Source organism: Rattus norvegicus, chromosome 9, assembly GCF_036323735.1.
Source record: "Rattus norvegicus strain BN/NHsdMcwi chromosome 9, GRCr8, whole genome shotgun sequence".
Taxonomy (NCBI): Eukaryota; Metazoa; Chordata; class Mammalia; order Rodentia; family Muridae; genus Rattus; species Rattus norvegicus.
In genome coordinates, this window is record NC_086027.1 from 81,087,474 (window position 1) to 81,105,661 (window position 18,188).

At 43.3% G+C, this 18,188-nt stretch overlaps 1 pseudogene; it reads left to right on the plus strand.

The window, feature by feature from the left end:
* Positions 1 to 11,338: 11,338 nt before the first annotated feature.
* Positions 11,339 to 18,188, plus strand: part of LOC102554970 (uncharacterized) — a 20,885-nt pseudogene continuing 14,035 nt past the window's right edge.

Genomic DNA, 18,188 nt, shown 5'->3' on the forward strand with positions numbered 1-18,188 from the left:
GGAGTGTTGGCTCTTGCACTCCTCACAAATACCAATTCTCAAGCTATTTCTATAAAGTGGAATTTCTTTGCACACGAACTCACACATATCTCCCCATATACTTTCATATGTCTGTATGTTACTCACACCACCTAGCACACTAGAAAATCATGTTAACAGAGCTTACCCTGGATTGCTCGAGATACAAGGTACATGTCTGTACATGTTCTGTACAAATGCAGCTTCCTCGTCCCACTCCCACCCCAAATGGTCTCTATTATGGGTGATTGACTGTAGACACAGAACCCTGGCCTGGGGAAGGCGGACTGCATGCTCCTCCTTTCCTGATAAAAATCCAGGAAGGTCCTAGTGTGGAGATAGTTACTGGGATAGTAACTGAGCAGTGAATAGGTGCAGATGGTCCTTCTCCCCCTTTGTGGTTTGATCTCCAAGCCAACCTGAGGAACCTAAGGAATACTGTCACCATCTAGGGATCTTGATCAAGTTGCTTTCTCTGCCAGGTGAAGAATTAAAAGGCAGGGGGGAAAGTCTCCAGCTCAACAGGCAGAGGCAGAAAACTCATAAACACAAGAAGCAGGAGTGACAGAATTGGCAGGTGAAGAAAGGCCTTTCGTTCTGGATGAGGAAATGCACGTGCATATAAGCAGGTACACAGGAAGACCCTCCACAAAGCAGAGGTGGAACTCGGGGAGACAAAATCCAGCCTCATCCTGAGGGGTGGAGTTTTCTAAGTCTCCGAAGGGTCTTTCTCCCCTAAACTTAAAGTTGGTCGGTTTGAAGAAAGACAGGCTGGATAGCTGATTGGCCCCACAACTGTCTCTAAATGCATCCTGCTGCGTCTCTGGACCTGTTGAGCCAACCCATCAGCAGGGGGCCTTGCTGGTGGGAGACAAAGCCACAGGCCTTTGTTTTAAGCTGCCAGGCTTTCATCTCCGACCAGGAAAGGGAGAAGGAAACCAGCCATCTTGCAAGCTCGCCACCTTTATCACATAGCCATGGCCCCTCTCCCTATCTGTCTGCCCACCAGGAAGTCTGCCAAACTCCAACCCCACACCACCAAGTCTGTTTCCAAGGTTTCTGGTCTGCTTTCTATATCACCTAGAGAGAAATCTCCAAAGATTCCACTCTGTCTCCTGGGTTACCACATCAAGTATTATTTTTTATATTATACCGCATACATCTTAGATGCTCACAGGTTATAATGCAATAGTGCACTGACTTTTAGTATTGCACAGGGAGCAAAAAGGCACATAAGGTTAGTTAAAACGAAAAGATCTGGGGCTACAGGATAGCTCAGTAGTCGAACAGGTGTTTTGCCCTGCACCCCCCATTGGCATGAGAAAAACAAAATCTCTAACTTCCTGAAAACCACCTTGCTAAATCAATAGGATCAATAGATTTGTCCTATTTTCTCAGTGGCTGCTTTCTTGCAATGAAGACTGCTTGCACAACCTTGGGTATTGGGGTCAGCCTAATCACCAACATAAGACAAAGCTGTGAACCTGTCCTAAGCTTAGCAACATAACAGCACAGTAGACAGTAACGGCCCTGTGACCAAGCTTTAGACAGTGTGTCTGACAGTTAGACAACATTGGGCTTTATCTCTGCCTAGTCGCACACAGTTTAGCAAGAACCATCCACTCTTGACGTGATCACCCTGGCCAGCCTTTACCAAGAACCCTGCTTGGACTGTTTAGTCTGTGCTTGTGTTTAATTTGTTGAAAATGTATCCTGTAGGAGAGAAAATACACCCCCTGTCTTCACCCATCCAAAGGTCGTGCCTGACACTTCTATGACCAAAGACAGATAAGCAATAAAAAAAATAATAATAAATTTACTTTGTCTAGAGTTTGTCTGGAATTCCCCTTCCTCGTGGATGACTACCCTTAGTCCTTTTTCTCTCTACTGACCCTCTGGCTTTCTTCATAGGCTACAAATCCCTATGTGTGTCTTTGTAGTATTTAAAATTGAACTCATTCTTTCTCTTCTGTCACAATGGTCCTGAATCCCCCTCCTACTTTGACAAATGCTAACTTTTCCCTTAAGCACACTGTGCTGTAGATAAGTGTTTTTAACCCCTGTCACAGTTCCATAACTAGTCTCAGCTATGTGTTATGTGTGTGTGCTTACACGTGTATGTGTGGTTCTATTTTAGCTGCTTGTTTTATTTTTATTGAAACAGAAGCTCATGTAACTCAGGCTGGCCTTGAACTCCTGATGAGTTTACCTCGTGAGAGCTAAAATCACAGGTACGTACTGCTGTGCCCAGGCAATCAAACATAGGGCTTTGGTCACGCTCTACAAACTTGATACAAACATGCCAACAACTGAGCGACATCCCCAGCCTCAACCACAGGCATTGAAGTATGCTATAGTCCCCGACCCTAAAGTGTCCCCTGCAGTTGCCCTTCATATATCACCTCACTGTCCCCTCCTCCACGTTCCTGGAAACTGTAACTTTTGTAAAACTACTGTATGTGGGCTGGTGAGGAGGCTCAGCATTTAGAATGCATGCTCCTATTCCAGAGGATCTGAGTTCAAGTCCCAGCACCTCAGCAGGCAGTGGACAACCACCCACGACTCCAGCGACACAGCATTTTACACCTTCTCCTCACCTCTGCAGACACCCATACACACTGACACACATTTCCACAGACATACAGCCAATAAAAATAAATGTTTAAGAGCAAAACCCTGCTGTCGGCAAGGAAACACTCCTGTAGAGCGGGCTGGGGACGTGGAGAAGGGAGGTACTCGGGCCATGGTGGTAAAGGGGTTTCTGCTTGTCCAGAGGGGTCTTCCTCTCTCAGGTGAAGGGCACTGTGGTGAATGGGTGGATGCCAGAGAGGTTTCACCAGACACCAAGGTGAGTTTAATGGGTTACTGGAAAGAATAATAGGCAGGCAGCAACCTTGCTGAGGCTCTGGAGTCAGAGAGCAGAAAAAAAAAGTCTGAGGAAGGAAAAAGAGAAGCCGAAGAATGTCCTGGAAACAGCTAAGAAGGTGGACACAGTAGGGAGAGGAAGTGGGAGCCCTGAGGCTGGCATAACTTTAGTAAATGCCTGCGTGAAGCCATGCTGAAGTGGTGTGCGTGTGTGTGTGTGTGTGCGTGTGTGTGTGTGTGTGTGTGTGTGTGTGTGTGTGTGTGTGTGTGTGTGTTGGGGGCTCCAAGTTTAAGGTGAAAGACCCTGAAGTTGGTGAGCCTCCTGTCCCCATTCACAGTGAGTTATCCCTGCTTACTCACTGGGCTGTTGCTGAGACATTGAGTCTGCCCAGTGCCAGGATACAGAGTGCCTCCCATTGTCACTAACCATAAGGAGACTGTCTGCAAGGTTCCTCTCCTCTACCCTTTCCAACCTCATGTTATCGGTATACAATCTGTTGGACAACTGACCCACAAAACAAAGGTAGTGCTGGTTGATAATTGATACATTAAACAGCCCTGTTACCAGTCTTCCAAAGCTCTGTATCCTTCACCAGCATCTTTGTATCTACCTTCCGGGCTGACTGAAAGTTGCTTTAGACTATCTCCAGACACAGTGTGACTCCTGAAGAACAGGAAGGTGAGCATCATGGATGCTGGGAGAAGTGTGACTGTGTCACTGTGTCAGAGCTTCGCTGAAACCATCATTCCCCCAGGCAATGATGGTCACATCAGGGGCTGGTGCCCACACTGGTACTGCAGATCTACACCCCACTTTGCCCCGGTACGATCCCCAGGAGATGAGTACACACCACCAGTCTAGCTTGCTTTCCCTCTGACTTCCACTAGGTGAAGAAATTGGCAGGTGATCAAAAGGGAACTGCCGTGAGCACTTCTGGAAGTGAGCTTCCTCCCACGCCAGCCTCCTTCCTTCCGCTCCTCCAGGCCAGCTGACTGTGATCCTGGACATACGGCTGCTCCTGTCTGGTAAAACATCTCTCTGCCAAGAGCTCCAGTGTGTTTCTGAAAAACCACTTCCTTGAACCTTCTTTGAGGCAAGCAGAAACTGATGTCTTTTCCTGGTGTTGCTGGCTTCTGTCAGGCCTTGGTCATCACTTTTAGCCTTACTTATGTTGAGGGGTGGCGATTTTGTTTGTTTGTTTGCTAATTTAGGTGTTGAGAGTGAAACCAGGTTCTTATACAAGCTACATAAGCCCTTGAGCACTGCATTACACAGCTCCTCTTCTGGCCTTTAGTTGAGCTCTTAAATATGTTATTAATATCTACTTCCTACTGGGACCTTGGTGCACACACATTTCTTTATTCAAGGCCAGCATTTTATATCCATCTCAACGTTCTAAAACACAGCTACATTCTGACATGTTTATTTGCATTTAAGAGCGCCTTTAGATTGGATTGTAATTAAGAGCATTTTTTGATTGCAAGGAAGTGGCTTTCACTTCTACTTCCAGCAATATGACGATCCCTTAGGGCCTACTTTCTAGTGAAACAATCATAACTGATGAAAATCATTTTCTGAGTCTCTAGAAACTGTCCCAAGGGTCCACTGATGGAAAAGAAGGACCTCAGCTTTTAAGCTACCCTGAATCCTGAAGACCCTAGAAAGGGCAGAGCACTGAGCCAGAAGTATGCATAAGGCAACAATGAAGGTTAGAGTGGAAATTCATAAGAGACAGTCATTTAGAATTAACAATAATTTTAAATGAAGAGGTCAAGGTTGTGGCTCACACCTTTAATCCCAGCGCTAGGGAAACTGGTCGATCACTGTGAGCTCAAGGCCCGACTGGTCTATGTAGTGAAACTTTACATCTAGAAGAAGCTGAAGAGGCAATACAAAATTAAATTTAAAAGTTGGCTCTTGGGGCTGAAGAAATGGTTCAGTCACCCTTGAAAGACAATAGCTTCTAAATGCACCAAAATTGTGTCTTTGACATAACAAAGATGAGGAAGCCCGTCACTCATGGGGAAGGCTACACTCATGCTCTTGGGTGTGTCTTGCTTTCTTCCCAAGCACTTCTCTCAACCCCCAAACCTAACATCTACACCAAAATCCTTCTCATCAACTCCAACTCTGCTTCACATTGGTTTACTCTGAAATTCTTTTCTGTAGCTAGGTCAAGTGTCTGAATAGAGGTCTCTAAAAAGGGAACCACTGTCGACCTACTGTCAGCACCACAGAGTGTGTATGTATGTGTGTGTGTGTGTGTGTGTGTGTGTGTGTGTGTGTGTTATGGGGGTTGGTATGTGGGACATGGTGTGTGTGTGTGTGTGTGTGTGTGTGTGTGTGTGTGGTTTCTGGTGTGATATGAGTGTGGGGTGGTGGTATATGTGCTGTGTGTGTCATGTGGGTACTGTATGTGTGCTGTATGGGGAGTGTGGTAGGTGTGGTGTCTGGGTGTGGGTGTGGATGTGGGTGTGTGTATCCTGTTGCCACTGACAGAGTAAAGGAATGTTTTCTCCTAGTTGAAATCAGGAACTCAAGGTGGAATTCCCAGATGCAGAAAATGCTCTACTGTAACACTGAGCCACAGTGAGAATTTGGGGCTATTCAACAGCAAATCCAAGTGAGCCAAAGAACGCACAAAGCTGCTTGTGAGCTCTGGTGACCTTCATCTGACCGCTGTGCTCTGCCCTCCTTCTCTGCTTACACGTAGCAATAAGCCTTTATCAGACACCAAGTCATCAAATTTCCCCACATCTGCCATAAAACTCTGTCATAGACTTGAGAAAACTTTGCAGGAAGTTGAAGTGCTTAAGTTCTGTTACAGAGAGTCCATCCGACAGTTCAAATTACAAAAGCAGAATCGAGTTCAGTGACCATACCTACAAACTTACCAGTGTGCTTTAAGAGAACTAAAACGAGCAGGAACGCACTCCTTGGAATGTTTCTGGCCCACATTTAGTCATAGTAACGGTGCCCCAGGGGCAGATGTGGCCAATCTAAAAAGGTTTACTCTAAGTTCTAAAGTTAAACTCGATTCATAGTACTGTTGTGCCTCGAGGGTAGGTGGCCAATGCTCTGAATCTAAGGGCTGTTTTAAGAGGAGAAAAATTAGATCAAGATGGAAAATGTCCAACGAAGAGGCTAAATATGCTCAGGAAGTGTGGTAAAAACCCATGAATATTAATTGGGCCAGTTCAAACCATAAGCCCCTCAATAAAATAAAAATATTTTTGGGCTCTAGAAAAAAAATAAAGTGGGCTGTTCTTCCCAGGCTCTTAGGAATCTCAGCACTCTCTGCGTTTTTTTCATTGCCGTTTGCCAGACTGCAAATTGCAGAGACGCTGTATGCGCGATACTTCCTGATCCGACGTCCCCCAAGCAAGAGAAGCCAGGGTGAGGCTGTGGGGCTACGGGTCTGGCTTTGTCATTTCCTTGCCATACTCCCACCACACCGGGAAAGAGGACTCTCAGCCCTGAATCTTTAGCCAGACAGAGAAATCTTTTCTCAACCTTCTCAGCCTGGCTCTCACTTCATGCCTTTCCCTACTTCCCTGTTCACATTTCCCCGTGTGTGCCCTAAGTAGTTTATCTACCAAATGGGCTTCCTCTAGATGTGAGGGGGAGCCACAAATCGAGTTACATGCAAAAAGCGTTCAAGAGTTAGGAATGTGTCCCCAGAGCCCACTCTTCTTGTTGGACACATTGGTGGCAAACACTAGTTGAGCTGTATATCAAAAACCTTGGGACAGTGGTACCTAGACATGGCCTTTGGGGCATAAGGATGACCTAGATTCACTCTTCTTTTGTAAAGGTTCGTGATCTGCCAAAGAATGATACGCCGGTCTCAAATAGTGTGCAAAAGCAAAGAGTGTTTTGTTCTGCAGAGGTCCAGCATGCTGGGGTCAACCATTTACAAGACGGAGGTGCCCCAGTGAGCTTGCAGGCTGGATTTAGAGCACATTAGGGGGATTCCAGGGAGGGATAGGTGACCTCTTTCTTAATCTTTTGGCTCTATCTCTAGGAACATAACAGAACCATCACTGGGGGTTCATTAGGGATGGGGGGCCTGGAAACTGTTTCTGAGGTCGTAGCTGAGGAAGACTGGAAACTGCTGCTGATTCACTGTTCTTGCCTGGGCAAGGTGGCAGGGCACCTTCTGATGGCAGGGCAGTTTCTGGCTGGCTGCCTGAGACATGGGGTTTTTTTGTTGTTTTTTGTTTGTTTGTTTTTTTGTTTGTTTGTTTTGTTTTTTGTTTTTCAGTAACTGACTTGCCTGGACTTGCCCAGTCCTTGGTAACAGAGGTTTAGACCTAGTCTCCTGAACTGCTGATTTAAAGCCTGTCATAGAGTCAGTCTGTCTTACTTTCACCAGTTTCATTCTCAGAAGGACAAATGGCTGCCGTGTTTGCTGCATTTTCTTTGTGAAATATGTCAACGTGGAGACTGAACATCTAATCTAAAGCATAAACTTTCAATATCTAAAAGGATTATTCTCTGTATAAGAATATTCAACACACACACACACACACACACACACACACACAGCTGTGGCTTCACCCTATAAGTTTAAGAACACTAAGTATGAGCAACATTCCCAACTATTTATTTTTAAAAATAAGCTCACTCATGTGCTCGTGCTCTCTCTCTCTCTCTCTCTCTCTCTCTCTCTCTCTCTCTCGCTCTCTCTCCATCAGAGTGGATTTGAGCTTCTAGACAACCCAATCTGGCCTCCCTCTCCCCAAGTTTTCCAGGTGCTGAGACTATAGGCACTGATAGCCACAGCCAGTGTCATACTGGAAATATACGGTCAGTACTTTTTTGTTTTTTTAGGTAGATAGGTTATAAATATCACTGTTACTCTTCTCTTCATTATACTGCCTATACCATTTATTGGTGCTTTATACATAACTGATAACCACCAAAATGCACATTTTAAATGCATTTCTTTAAGTCACTGGTTATTTTAATTAATCATTCATATGATTAAACACATATTAGATGCATAACATCTTGTGTGTTCTTTTTCCTGAACAATCAATGGCTGGTACCATCATATCTCTCCCCCTTGTGCTCTGGACATGGAAGCTTTTCCTCCACTAACAAGAACTCAGACAGGGGTTGGGGATTTAGCTCAGTGGTAGAGCACTTGCCTAGCAAGCGCAAGGTCCTGGGTTCGGTCCCCAGCTTCGAAAAAAAGAAGAGGAAAAAAAAAAAAAAAGAACTCAGACTTTGGTTGTAACCTTGCTCCTTTCCGTGAAGTAAAAGCAAGTCTTGCAATAAATGCAATTGCATATGAACCTTTAGCACACGATACATCAACATCTCAAAAGAAAAATTGATAAAGCTAAAGATAAGCCCTTAAATAAGTTCCAGAGCAACCCTTTCCCCTGGCATGGGGACCAGATCAGCTAAAGGTGCTGAGAGACTGAAGACAGGCACACAGATTGAGGATTACATAGTGTGCCCTGTACTGGGGCTAACGGCGGTAAAGCCTTGTGGTTCACTGCAATTCCAGTCAGAAGGAGGGGGTCTGTGTATGAGTTAAGACGAAGGAGACATCACCCCAGCTGGAATGTTTTATATTAACCTAATGTCAGAATCAGACACAACCCTAGAGTCAGGTCCAGTTATAAAGCACCACAGGTCACCCAGATGGTCCTATCTACTTACCAATCTATACATCTATCCATAACCTATTGAGGAGTTAGGCTCTTTGTTTTGTTTTGTTTTGTTTTTTAAGACAGAGTCTCACTAGCTCGCTAACACTAGCCTTAAACTTGATCTTCAGCCCCCAATTGCTGGGACTGTAGGTATGCACGTCCACACCTGAGAAGAGTTGTCTGTGTAGTATATGCTTTCAAATTATGCAGGAAAAATCAACTAGGGTTATGCTGGGGCGGGCAACAATGGTAGCTATAATTCAAGATGGCATCAGTTATGTCAAGATGAGTCCACATAAAGTGGTATTGAGATAGATAGGTAGATAACTATATTTTAAAAGAGGAAATAAATATACCATAAAACAAATTCCATGCATCAGAAGTTGATAAAATTATGGCTAAAGCATGAATAAATTGCTTTATTATGTGATACTAGGGATGTTTCCTTAAACCATGACTAAAATCCAAAAGCAAAACTAGGAAAGACTGTTAAAAGAGAGATAAATAATTGATAAATTTAATGGTGTAAAATTTTGTCAAACATTTATAAATGAAAAATATAAGAAACATAAAAAATGAACAAATGACAACTTATATCACAAAAGGCAAATATTCTTACTGTACAAAGAACCTTTGAAACCTGGGGAGAAAAATTATCAACTGTCGTCCAGGGTCAAACATGAGTCATTTCCCAGAAGCTCATCACTGCTAAGAGATCAATAATTTTAAGTTTTCCAATTCATCAGGTTAGGAAAAATCCAAAAGTTTAATGACAGACACATTTGGAGAAACTGTAAGAAAACCATTGGTTTTGCTCTGTTGGTCAGAATGAAAAATGGTACATCTCTTTTAGAAAAGAGTTTGCTGATACCTTGCTGGATGTTTTCTTGGCAACCTCATTACTTTAGATAATAATCTATTCTAAAGCTGCACTTATGAGAGAAAGACAGAGACAGAGACAGACACACACACAGAGAGACAGAGACAGAGAGACAGACACACACAGAGGGGGGGGGAGGAGAGGTAGGGGAGAGGTAGTGAGACAGAGACAGACAGAGATTCGAGGGAAGGGGGAGAAGGAGCGGGGAGAAGGAAAGAGACAGGGACAGAGACAGAGGAGACACAGAAACAGAGAGGCAGAGGTGAAAGTCTGTGCATTGTAACTCCATGAATAATAAAAGACTTAGAACAACACAAGTTCTCATAATAAAACTGGATTGAGTAAATCACTATACCACCACAACACAGAGGTCAGGGGTAGCAAAAAGAAGTGGGATATTACTACCATGAAATGACCCTTTGATAAATCAATGTTTTAAAACAATGGAAGGTTTAACATATATTATTCTTTTTTTCATTTAATCTAACATTTTTAATTGGATATTTTTTTGTATTTAAATTTCAAATGTTATCGCCTTTCCTGGTTTCCCCTCTGGAACCCCATATCCCATCCTCCCCCCCCCCCTGCTTCTATGAGGGTGCTCCCCTCCCATCCACCCACTACCACCTCACCATCTGGCATTCCCCTATACTGGGGAATTGAGTCTTCACAGGACCAAGGGCCTCTCCTCCTGTTGATGTAAGACAATGCTGTCCTCTGCTACATATGCAGCTGGAGCCATGGGTCCCTCCATGTGTACTCTTTGGTTGGTGGTTTAGTCCCAGGGAGCTCTGAGGAGTCTGGTTGGTTGAGATTGTTGCTCTTCCTGTGGGGTTGCAAACCCCTTTTGCTCCTTTAGTCCTTCCCCTAGCTCCTCCACTGGGGTCCCCATGCTCAATCCAACAGTTAGCTGCAAGCATCCTCATCTGTACCAGTAAGACTCTGGCAGAGCCTCTTAGGAGATAGTATATCAGGCTCCTGTCAGCATGCACTTCTTGGCATCCACAATAGTAACTGGGTTTGGTGTCTGTGTGTGGGTTGGATTGCCAGGTGGAGCAGTCTCTGGATGGCCTTTCCTTTAGTCTCTACTCCACATTTTGTACCCCATATTTCCTTTAGACAGGAGCCATCCTGGGTTAAAAATTTGGAGATAAGTGGGTGGCCCCATCCCCCAGCCAGGGGCCTTGTCTAACCTCTGGATAGGGTTTCTACAGGTTCTCCCTCCCCTTTGTTGGGCCTTTCAACTAATCTCATCCCTGTTGTGTCCTGGGAGCCTCTTGCTTTCCTGGCATCTGGGGCTTGCTGGTAGCTACCCCCAGTTCCCAGTCCCCCAGTGCTACACATCTCTGTTCAAATTCCTGACCCTCTGTGTATCATCCCTGTCTCCTCCCATGCCTGATCCTACCCTCCCTTTCCTCCCTCCCCCTCTCTCTTTCTCCCAAGTCCCCCCCCCACCCTCTACCTCCCATGAGTATTTTGTCCCCTCTTCTAAGAAGGACCAAAGCATCCACATTTTAAACTTCCTTCTTCTTGAGCTTCATGAGGTGTGTGAATGAGAAAGAAGTATACAAAACAATAATTCTTTAACTATCTTGTTTTGTGCATTTGAGTCCAATACAATACAAATGTTTAATATAATTATAAAACTTAATAACGTATAACAAAATTAAATTCTTTAAAAATAAGAAAAACCAGGGGCTGGGGAGAAGGCTTAATAGAAACCCGGATACAGCTGCATGCATGCGTCTGTAATCCCGGTGCTCCTGCGGTGAGATGGGAGCAGGAGAAACACCCTAGCTCCTGGGCCAGCTAGCATGGCATTGCAATGGTAAACAGACAGGGTCTCAAACAAGATGGAAGGTGGGCCATAGGCAAATTAGGCATGGAACTCGGACAAATCTGGTTGGTTAATTTGAATCGACATGGGAAATTCTGATTGGTTGATGGATTGAGTGAAAGTGAACAGGCTCAAGAAAGAGAGGGAGGAAATGACGCAACGTTTTATATAAATTGAGAATGAAAGGCTGGTGATCAGCCGTCACCTAGTAAGTCTAGGCTCTTTTGGATTTCAGTTCTTGAACTTGGGGATTGGGAAGTATTTATCATATAACTGTTAAGGGGAGTTTTAAGTTTGTAGCCAGCTGAAAATCTTTTTTTCCGGCGGGCTGGGATTACACTCCCTTTGGACACAAGAAGCTTTAAAGGTAAGAGGGGTTTTTTGTTTTGGTTTTTTGGTTTTTAGACAATTAAAAAAAAAAAAACCACAAAACACACACATCCTGGTATCTTGTTCGGTACCACAGGGGGAAAGTTTTGAAAGCAAGGAGTCTAACAGAAGCTAAGTTAGCTGGGGCACCTTGACCTCGGGTTCCTAAAATAGACCTGAGTAATTTTCTGTGGGAGTCTCCATCAAGGAGATCAAATTCGAGTTAAACCTAAAATGGCCTCAGCAGGAGTACGAGATGGAAGGCTCTCTGCACAGCCTTGCCCTCTTAGAAAAGCTCAGTGTTCTAGGATCTGACTACATGCTACTCCAGGACATACAGACATATCCCTAACTTTTATCATAGGAGTTGCTGCCCCTAACCCCTGTCACCAGTGACAGATAAAATTATCTTAAAACTGTCATGTGTGTGAAAATTGGGCAAATGGGCACTCGTGCTAGCTTCCAAGGGCAGCATTCTTTGACATGTGTGGAGGAAGATACAAAGGAAGATCCCCGAGAGCCTGTGTGCTTTTAATCATTAGTGTGCCGTGGCTCATTCCTTCAATATCGGCATTAAGGAGGCAGAAGCAAGGAAATTGCTGTTTGTTCAAGGCCAGCCTAGTCTACATACTGAATTACAGGCGAGCCAGGAGTTCTCAGTGAGATCTTTACTCAAAACAACAAGTCTTAAAAACAAAAGCCTCTTACTCTGTACTTGAATCAAAAGGGCCAGAACAAACTCATGCTATATTTTATTCTTAAAAAATGCATATTCTCTTAGTCAGTGAAGTGGCCTATCAAGTAAAGCACTCACCATGCAAGACTGATAACCCTGAATTTGATTCCTGAAACCCATGAACAGGCGGAAGGAGAGAACCAACTCCAACTCCAAGCTGTCTTCTGACCTCCACATACATGTCATTCGGATGACCACACCTCTCTCTCTCTCTCTCTCTCTCTCTCTCTCTCTCTCTCTCTCTCTCGTGCGTGCATGTACTTTCAAAGATTAAAATACATTTTTCCTAATTATATCTTTTCAGAAAGGTCTAGAAACAAATATGCAAGCTAAGTGCAATGATCAGGCCCAAGCCTATGTTTCTTATTAACCAGATACAGGAGAGTCAGTCACAGTACCACACGCCTGTAATCATGTTTTATGGGAGGTTTGAGACTAGTTTAGACTATATAGTGAGACTTTAATCTCAAAAAGTAAGAGGCAGAGACAGCGAGAAAGAGATACATACAGAGATGGGGGTGGGGGGAGACAGTGTCCAGATGGTAGCTTAGTTGTAGAGTATTTGCTTCAAATGCACAAGGTCCTAGATTCATTCTAACCTCATCAGGAAAACACACACACATACACACACACACACACACACACACACACACACACACACAAACACACAGAAGGAGAGAGAGAGAGGGAGAGAGAAGTAACAATTGAGGGGTTCACACTGGCCAATGATGATCAGAACTGAGCAAAAATGGGGGGGATAGCTACAATTAATTAAAACACATCAAATATATTTATTTCAAATTCATTCCTTAAACTTGGCCAGTCTACCTTCCCCAACACCCCTTTTACATGCAACTGATGTTTTTTAAAACTGATTTGTAAGGGAGACTTAAGCACTAGCCAGTCCTTGTACTGTGGGAGCCAGTGGATACGACCAGCAGGTGAAGAGGGCATGGCTGAACGTCGATGTTCTTTTGCAACTTTAATAAGTAACTTGGCCTTGGTCGTGATCATCAGCTGCTGCCAACTTTGAAAACAGACACGTATCTCCTAGTAGAAGTGTACAAGACCACCTAAGCTATGTTCTTGTAAAAAAATGTAAGCTGGCATCGAATCGAAGCTCAGTATCTAAGCAGCAGTTTATAAGAAACAGAACAAAGAGACACGTTAAGTAATTGGTCAGTGGAGAAATCCTATGAGAAGAATTACACAAGTCGCTTCAACAAGAAAAAATAAAATGTAAGTGAAAGAGGGAAGTTGTATATTGATCAAGTCTAAAGACATATCAACCAACTATAATTTATAGCCTAAAAGAGGCCTTGATGTTTTAAAATTGCTTTTATAAAAACTAAGAAAATTGAGAAATTTTACAAATGGGCCAAATATTTGATTATGTGGAAGATTTATAATAATGTTGGTACAGTATAAATTAAACAAACTGAACTTTTTGTTGATGACTGTAGCATGTAGTTTTTGCTCCCTCCTTTAAGCTCCAGGCAGACCATGCTACCAACCCCCACCCAGAGAATATGGATTGGAGGATGAAAAATAGACGTATACATTGCTCAATTTCAACCTGCCTTCTTGGCTCAAATGCCAAGTGCTTCTAATCTACCATGGCTAGCGTGCCCTTCCCAATACGCTTAGCTCAGCACCCTAAACCTGCCCTCAACCTTAATTGCTCAGTTACCTTTAGTCCCAGCTCAACACCCCAACCTCCTGCTTGGAGAAGCAGCCTATGGCCACTCCACCCAAGATCTTACATTGCTGGTTACCCTTTCTCCCTCCAAAGCATGGTGAAAACGCCTTTTCTTTTCCTGCATCTCCTTTCTGCCCCACCCCCACCCCAGGAACTGGAAGTTCCACCTCTTTCCTTCCACCCAGCAATTAGTCCCTAGCATCTTTATGGATAGAACAATAACCAATTGGGAAATAGGACCTTAGCATCAGAACTACCCCTACACCTCACCTTTTCTGTCTAATAAAAGGGGAAGAAAAGCTCTTCTCCCAGACAGAAATTGAATGAAACCATAGCAATCATGTAAATTACAAAGTGTGATATGCAATTAACATCCAGTCCATATTTGTCAGTTAGATAAATTAGTCTACCATCATAACTTAAAGAATTATGATTCTATCCCTGCATTATGTTTAGCTTTTAGCCTGTAATACACTCTGAAAAGTATCCTCTCAAATTTATATGTTCTCTCTCAAAGCTAAACAACTTGAGTTGACTATGAGACTATAACTAGTCTTCAACCCTGTCAGAATCTGAGAATGACTTCAACATTACCTTAAAATATTGGAAGCATAAAACGTAGCTTCCAAAACTTAACCAGTTTGTAGAGACAGCTGATTATCTGGACAATCCTTCATTCCTCAAAACGCTGGACTATCAGTCTTCGGCCTTCTGGCCCAGGATCATCTGACAGACCTTTGAAAAGCAGAATTATGAAGGACTGCTTACTCTGTCTTGGAAGAGCTAACAGTGGGCTATGCTATATAGTGTGTCCTTTACCCAGAAAGTATTTTTGTCTGTAGATGAATTAAGGCAATTCTTGCCCAGTGACTACCTTGCCCCAACTGAAGCAACTCCATTGATGCTCAATTTCTCCTTAGAACCAAGAGAGGGTGCTGTCAGGAGCAGACACGTCTCTAGTCAATGATCTTGAATGAGGAAATGGCCTTACATGCCGTATTCTGTGGACTTCTGACACTTTTGAAGTCTATCTGTAGAAGTATATCTGAACTGTTACATCTCAACTATTCTTAGTCACTCATTTCTACCTGAGTAAATTAAAAACACTTTCTTATCAGTAAGTCAGAATCTAATGTGACCATGAGTTACTTCATCATCCTCAATAGTCTGTAGTGGCAGTTATCAGAAGGACTGGGTTTAACCTTGTGTTCTCAATGCCTATCAAAGAATAACAATATTAACTTCAAGTTTTGTATCAATATAAGAAATTCACACCAATGAAAACCTTAAATCTTGGGTTGGGGATTTAGCTCAGTGGTAGAGCGCTTGCCTAGGAAGCGCAAGGCCCTAGGTTCGGTCCCCAGCTCCGGGGAAAAAAAAAAAAAAAGAAAACCTTAAATCTGTATCAATATGACTATTGAGTCGGGATAAGAATTCAAAGTCCCTTAGTATCTTCTGTCATTTTTATATGTTTACATTTTCATAGCAAAAAAATCTAAAATTAAAGTATCTAAAAATAAAATCAAAGGGACTCTGCCATGTTCCCTGTCACTCTGATCTCCACTCCTCCTCACCTCATCTTCTTCTCCAGATGGGTAAAACCCCTCTTGGGTAAAGTGAATTGCCCAGCAGTGTATCTAATAAATCTAAAAATAAAATAATATATATTCTTTTAAATATATATAAAATGGACAAAACAGGCCAGGCAGTGGTAGTGCATACCTTTAATCCCAGCACTGGGGAGGCAGAGGCAGGCAGATCTCTGTGAGTTCAAGGCCAGCCTAGTCTGCATAGTGAGTTCCAGGACTTTTTTGAAAAACAAACAGAAATATTGAAAGCCAGCACCCTAGACTCTGATGCAGTGAGTGCTACCGCCATCCTCCGCATGTCTAGGCTCACAATGCATGATGTCATGACTTACGGTATTTTTCAGTTCCACTGCAGTGGGAAAGCAGTATCGTATCTTACATTTTGGGCTTTAATCTTCCTCTGGACTAGTTAACATGATGTAGCACTAAGTGACGGCTGCTGTGGTAATCTGCATTAAACTTCACCCGGTATGTTATCTTCGTTCTCACAGATGTGGTGTTCTGTTTTATCTAAACTCCCTCTAACATAACGTCCACCACCACTATTTCTTTGCCAGTCTGTCCACTATTGAACATGGCGATTGGAAGACCAGGCACTGCTTGGCAGTTCACTTCCGTGTGTTGAGCTGCCTGGGGAAGTTAACTGGGTGAAGAGTGGAGGACAGCCGGCGGTTATATATGCATCTCCAGTTTGATAACTCTGATAACCGTAAGCATACTTAAACTCGAGAGTTATAATTTGGATTAAACTTCACCCAAGAGGGGTTTTACCCATCTGGAGAGGAAGATGAGGTGAGGAGGAGTGGAGATCAGAGTGACAGGGGACACGGCAGAGTCCCTTTGAGAGAAAGTCTAGCAGACTCCTTTGTGATTTGTCTACTCCTGAGTCACCCCGCAAACTACGCAAGCTATGTACACATTTGGGTCAAATCTTCCATTCTTGAATATGTACAAGGTGTGTGGGAGTGAGCAGGAAATAGGTGGCTTTGCAATGTTGTTTTTGATTGATATTTAATAGCAGCATTCTTTGATACTAACAAGAGTGCTAAAAACTGGGGAAGCTTCTAATAAATTAGAACTAAAGTCTGAATGATTGATAAGTGGTTTTAGGAATGTTTTTTCCCAGAATATCACTTGGAGTCTAAATGGGAATAATCAATTTTTTCTAGCAGGTCTCATGAAGTGGCACGGATCTGGGAGCACACATCAGGGTTGGCCATTCCAAACACTCCCTCTGGTCTCTAGGGAAACCCTTACTTGCCAATTGTGGATGCAGATGACTGTGCCTCCCCTGGTCCCTCTGACAAGAGATGGCAACCAGAGTTCTTTCAGTACTTACAGTATCAAAATGGAAATTTCCGTCCGAGGAATGGCTTCGCAATGTTTTGACTTTTTACAATTTACTAGATTCTCTTCGTAAGGGGGCGCAGGGACTGTGATGTCACAGCTAGCGACAACAGACACTCAAGCAACAAAGTAGTAATAACTTGTGCAGTTGTCCAAACCCACACTAATTCCCTCCAGGTGATCCCCAAACTTCCCCTCTGCTCCCCACTGCAATAAATAAATAAATTAACATTACTTTTCCAGTTCCTCATTGCTATTCTTCTAAAGCTGCCATTTATTCACAATAAGAAACAAATGTGCATATTCTAAAGTTTGAACTGATGTTCAAGGCTCTCTAAAGACCTATCATTTTTTGTCTTGAATGTTGTAAGAAAATATTAAAAGTTTAAAAATATCCTTTATAAAGGGTTTCATGGTCGCCCAAAAGGCATACCAATCAGCAGTTCTACACCATTCAACATGCAGATCTCTAGGTCACCAAGCAACACTTGGGCTAAAGTCACAGACAAACCCAAGCACAACTTGTAAAAGCACTCAAAAAATATTCTGGCTTGAAAAATGCACTTCTCACCATACAGTGGGGTGGCCCACTGAACACATCCATGTCTGAAGGAGTGATTGAGTTGGGGAGGGGGATTCCCACCAACTCGGAGAAGAACCTAGAATTCCGACCACTGGTGACCACTTTGGCTGAGGCCACAGTTTGTCAAAGTTATTCATCCAAGAATCCCACGGTATCTAGAGGCCCATCTCGGAGGAGTTCACCAAAAGCAACATTTGTTTTTTTTCTCTTCTTTGTTTCTTCTCCCATAAGATCCAAGTGGAATTTTTCTTTCTACTGAATCATAAATCACCACTTTTACAACATGAAAACAGTATTTAAATCAATTTGAAACTCCAGGAACATGTGCAGTGCTCACTCTATGAATCTTTCCTTAAACAGGCAGCTAGGAAAACTTGGAACTAAGGCTCTAAAATACACGAGGCAGGTTAACATGGAAAGGGTTCTTGCTAGGAGGCCTGTGTTCAGGTTGATTTTTATCAGCTACTAACAGTTTGTCATGAGGAGTTGATTGGAAATGACCTGAATGTCATGGAACCGGAACAGACTTTAAGTCCAGCAGAAATACAAGAAGCTAGGGAAGGCAGAAGGTCCCTGACCTAGTAGTAGTCTAAGTGCCTGG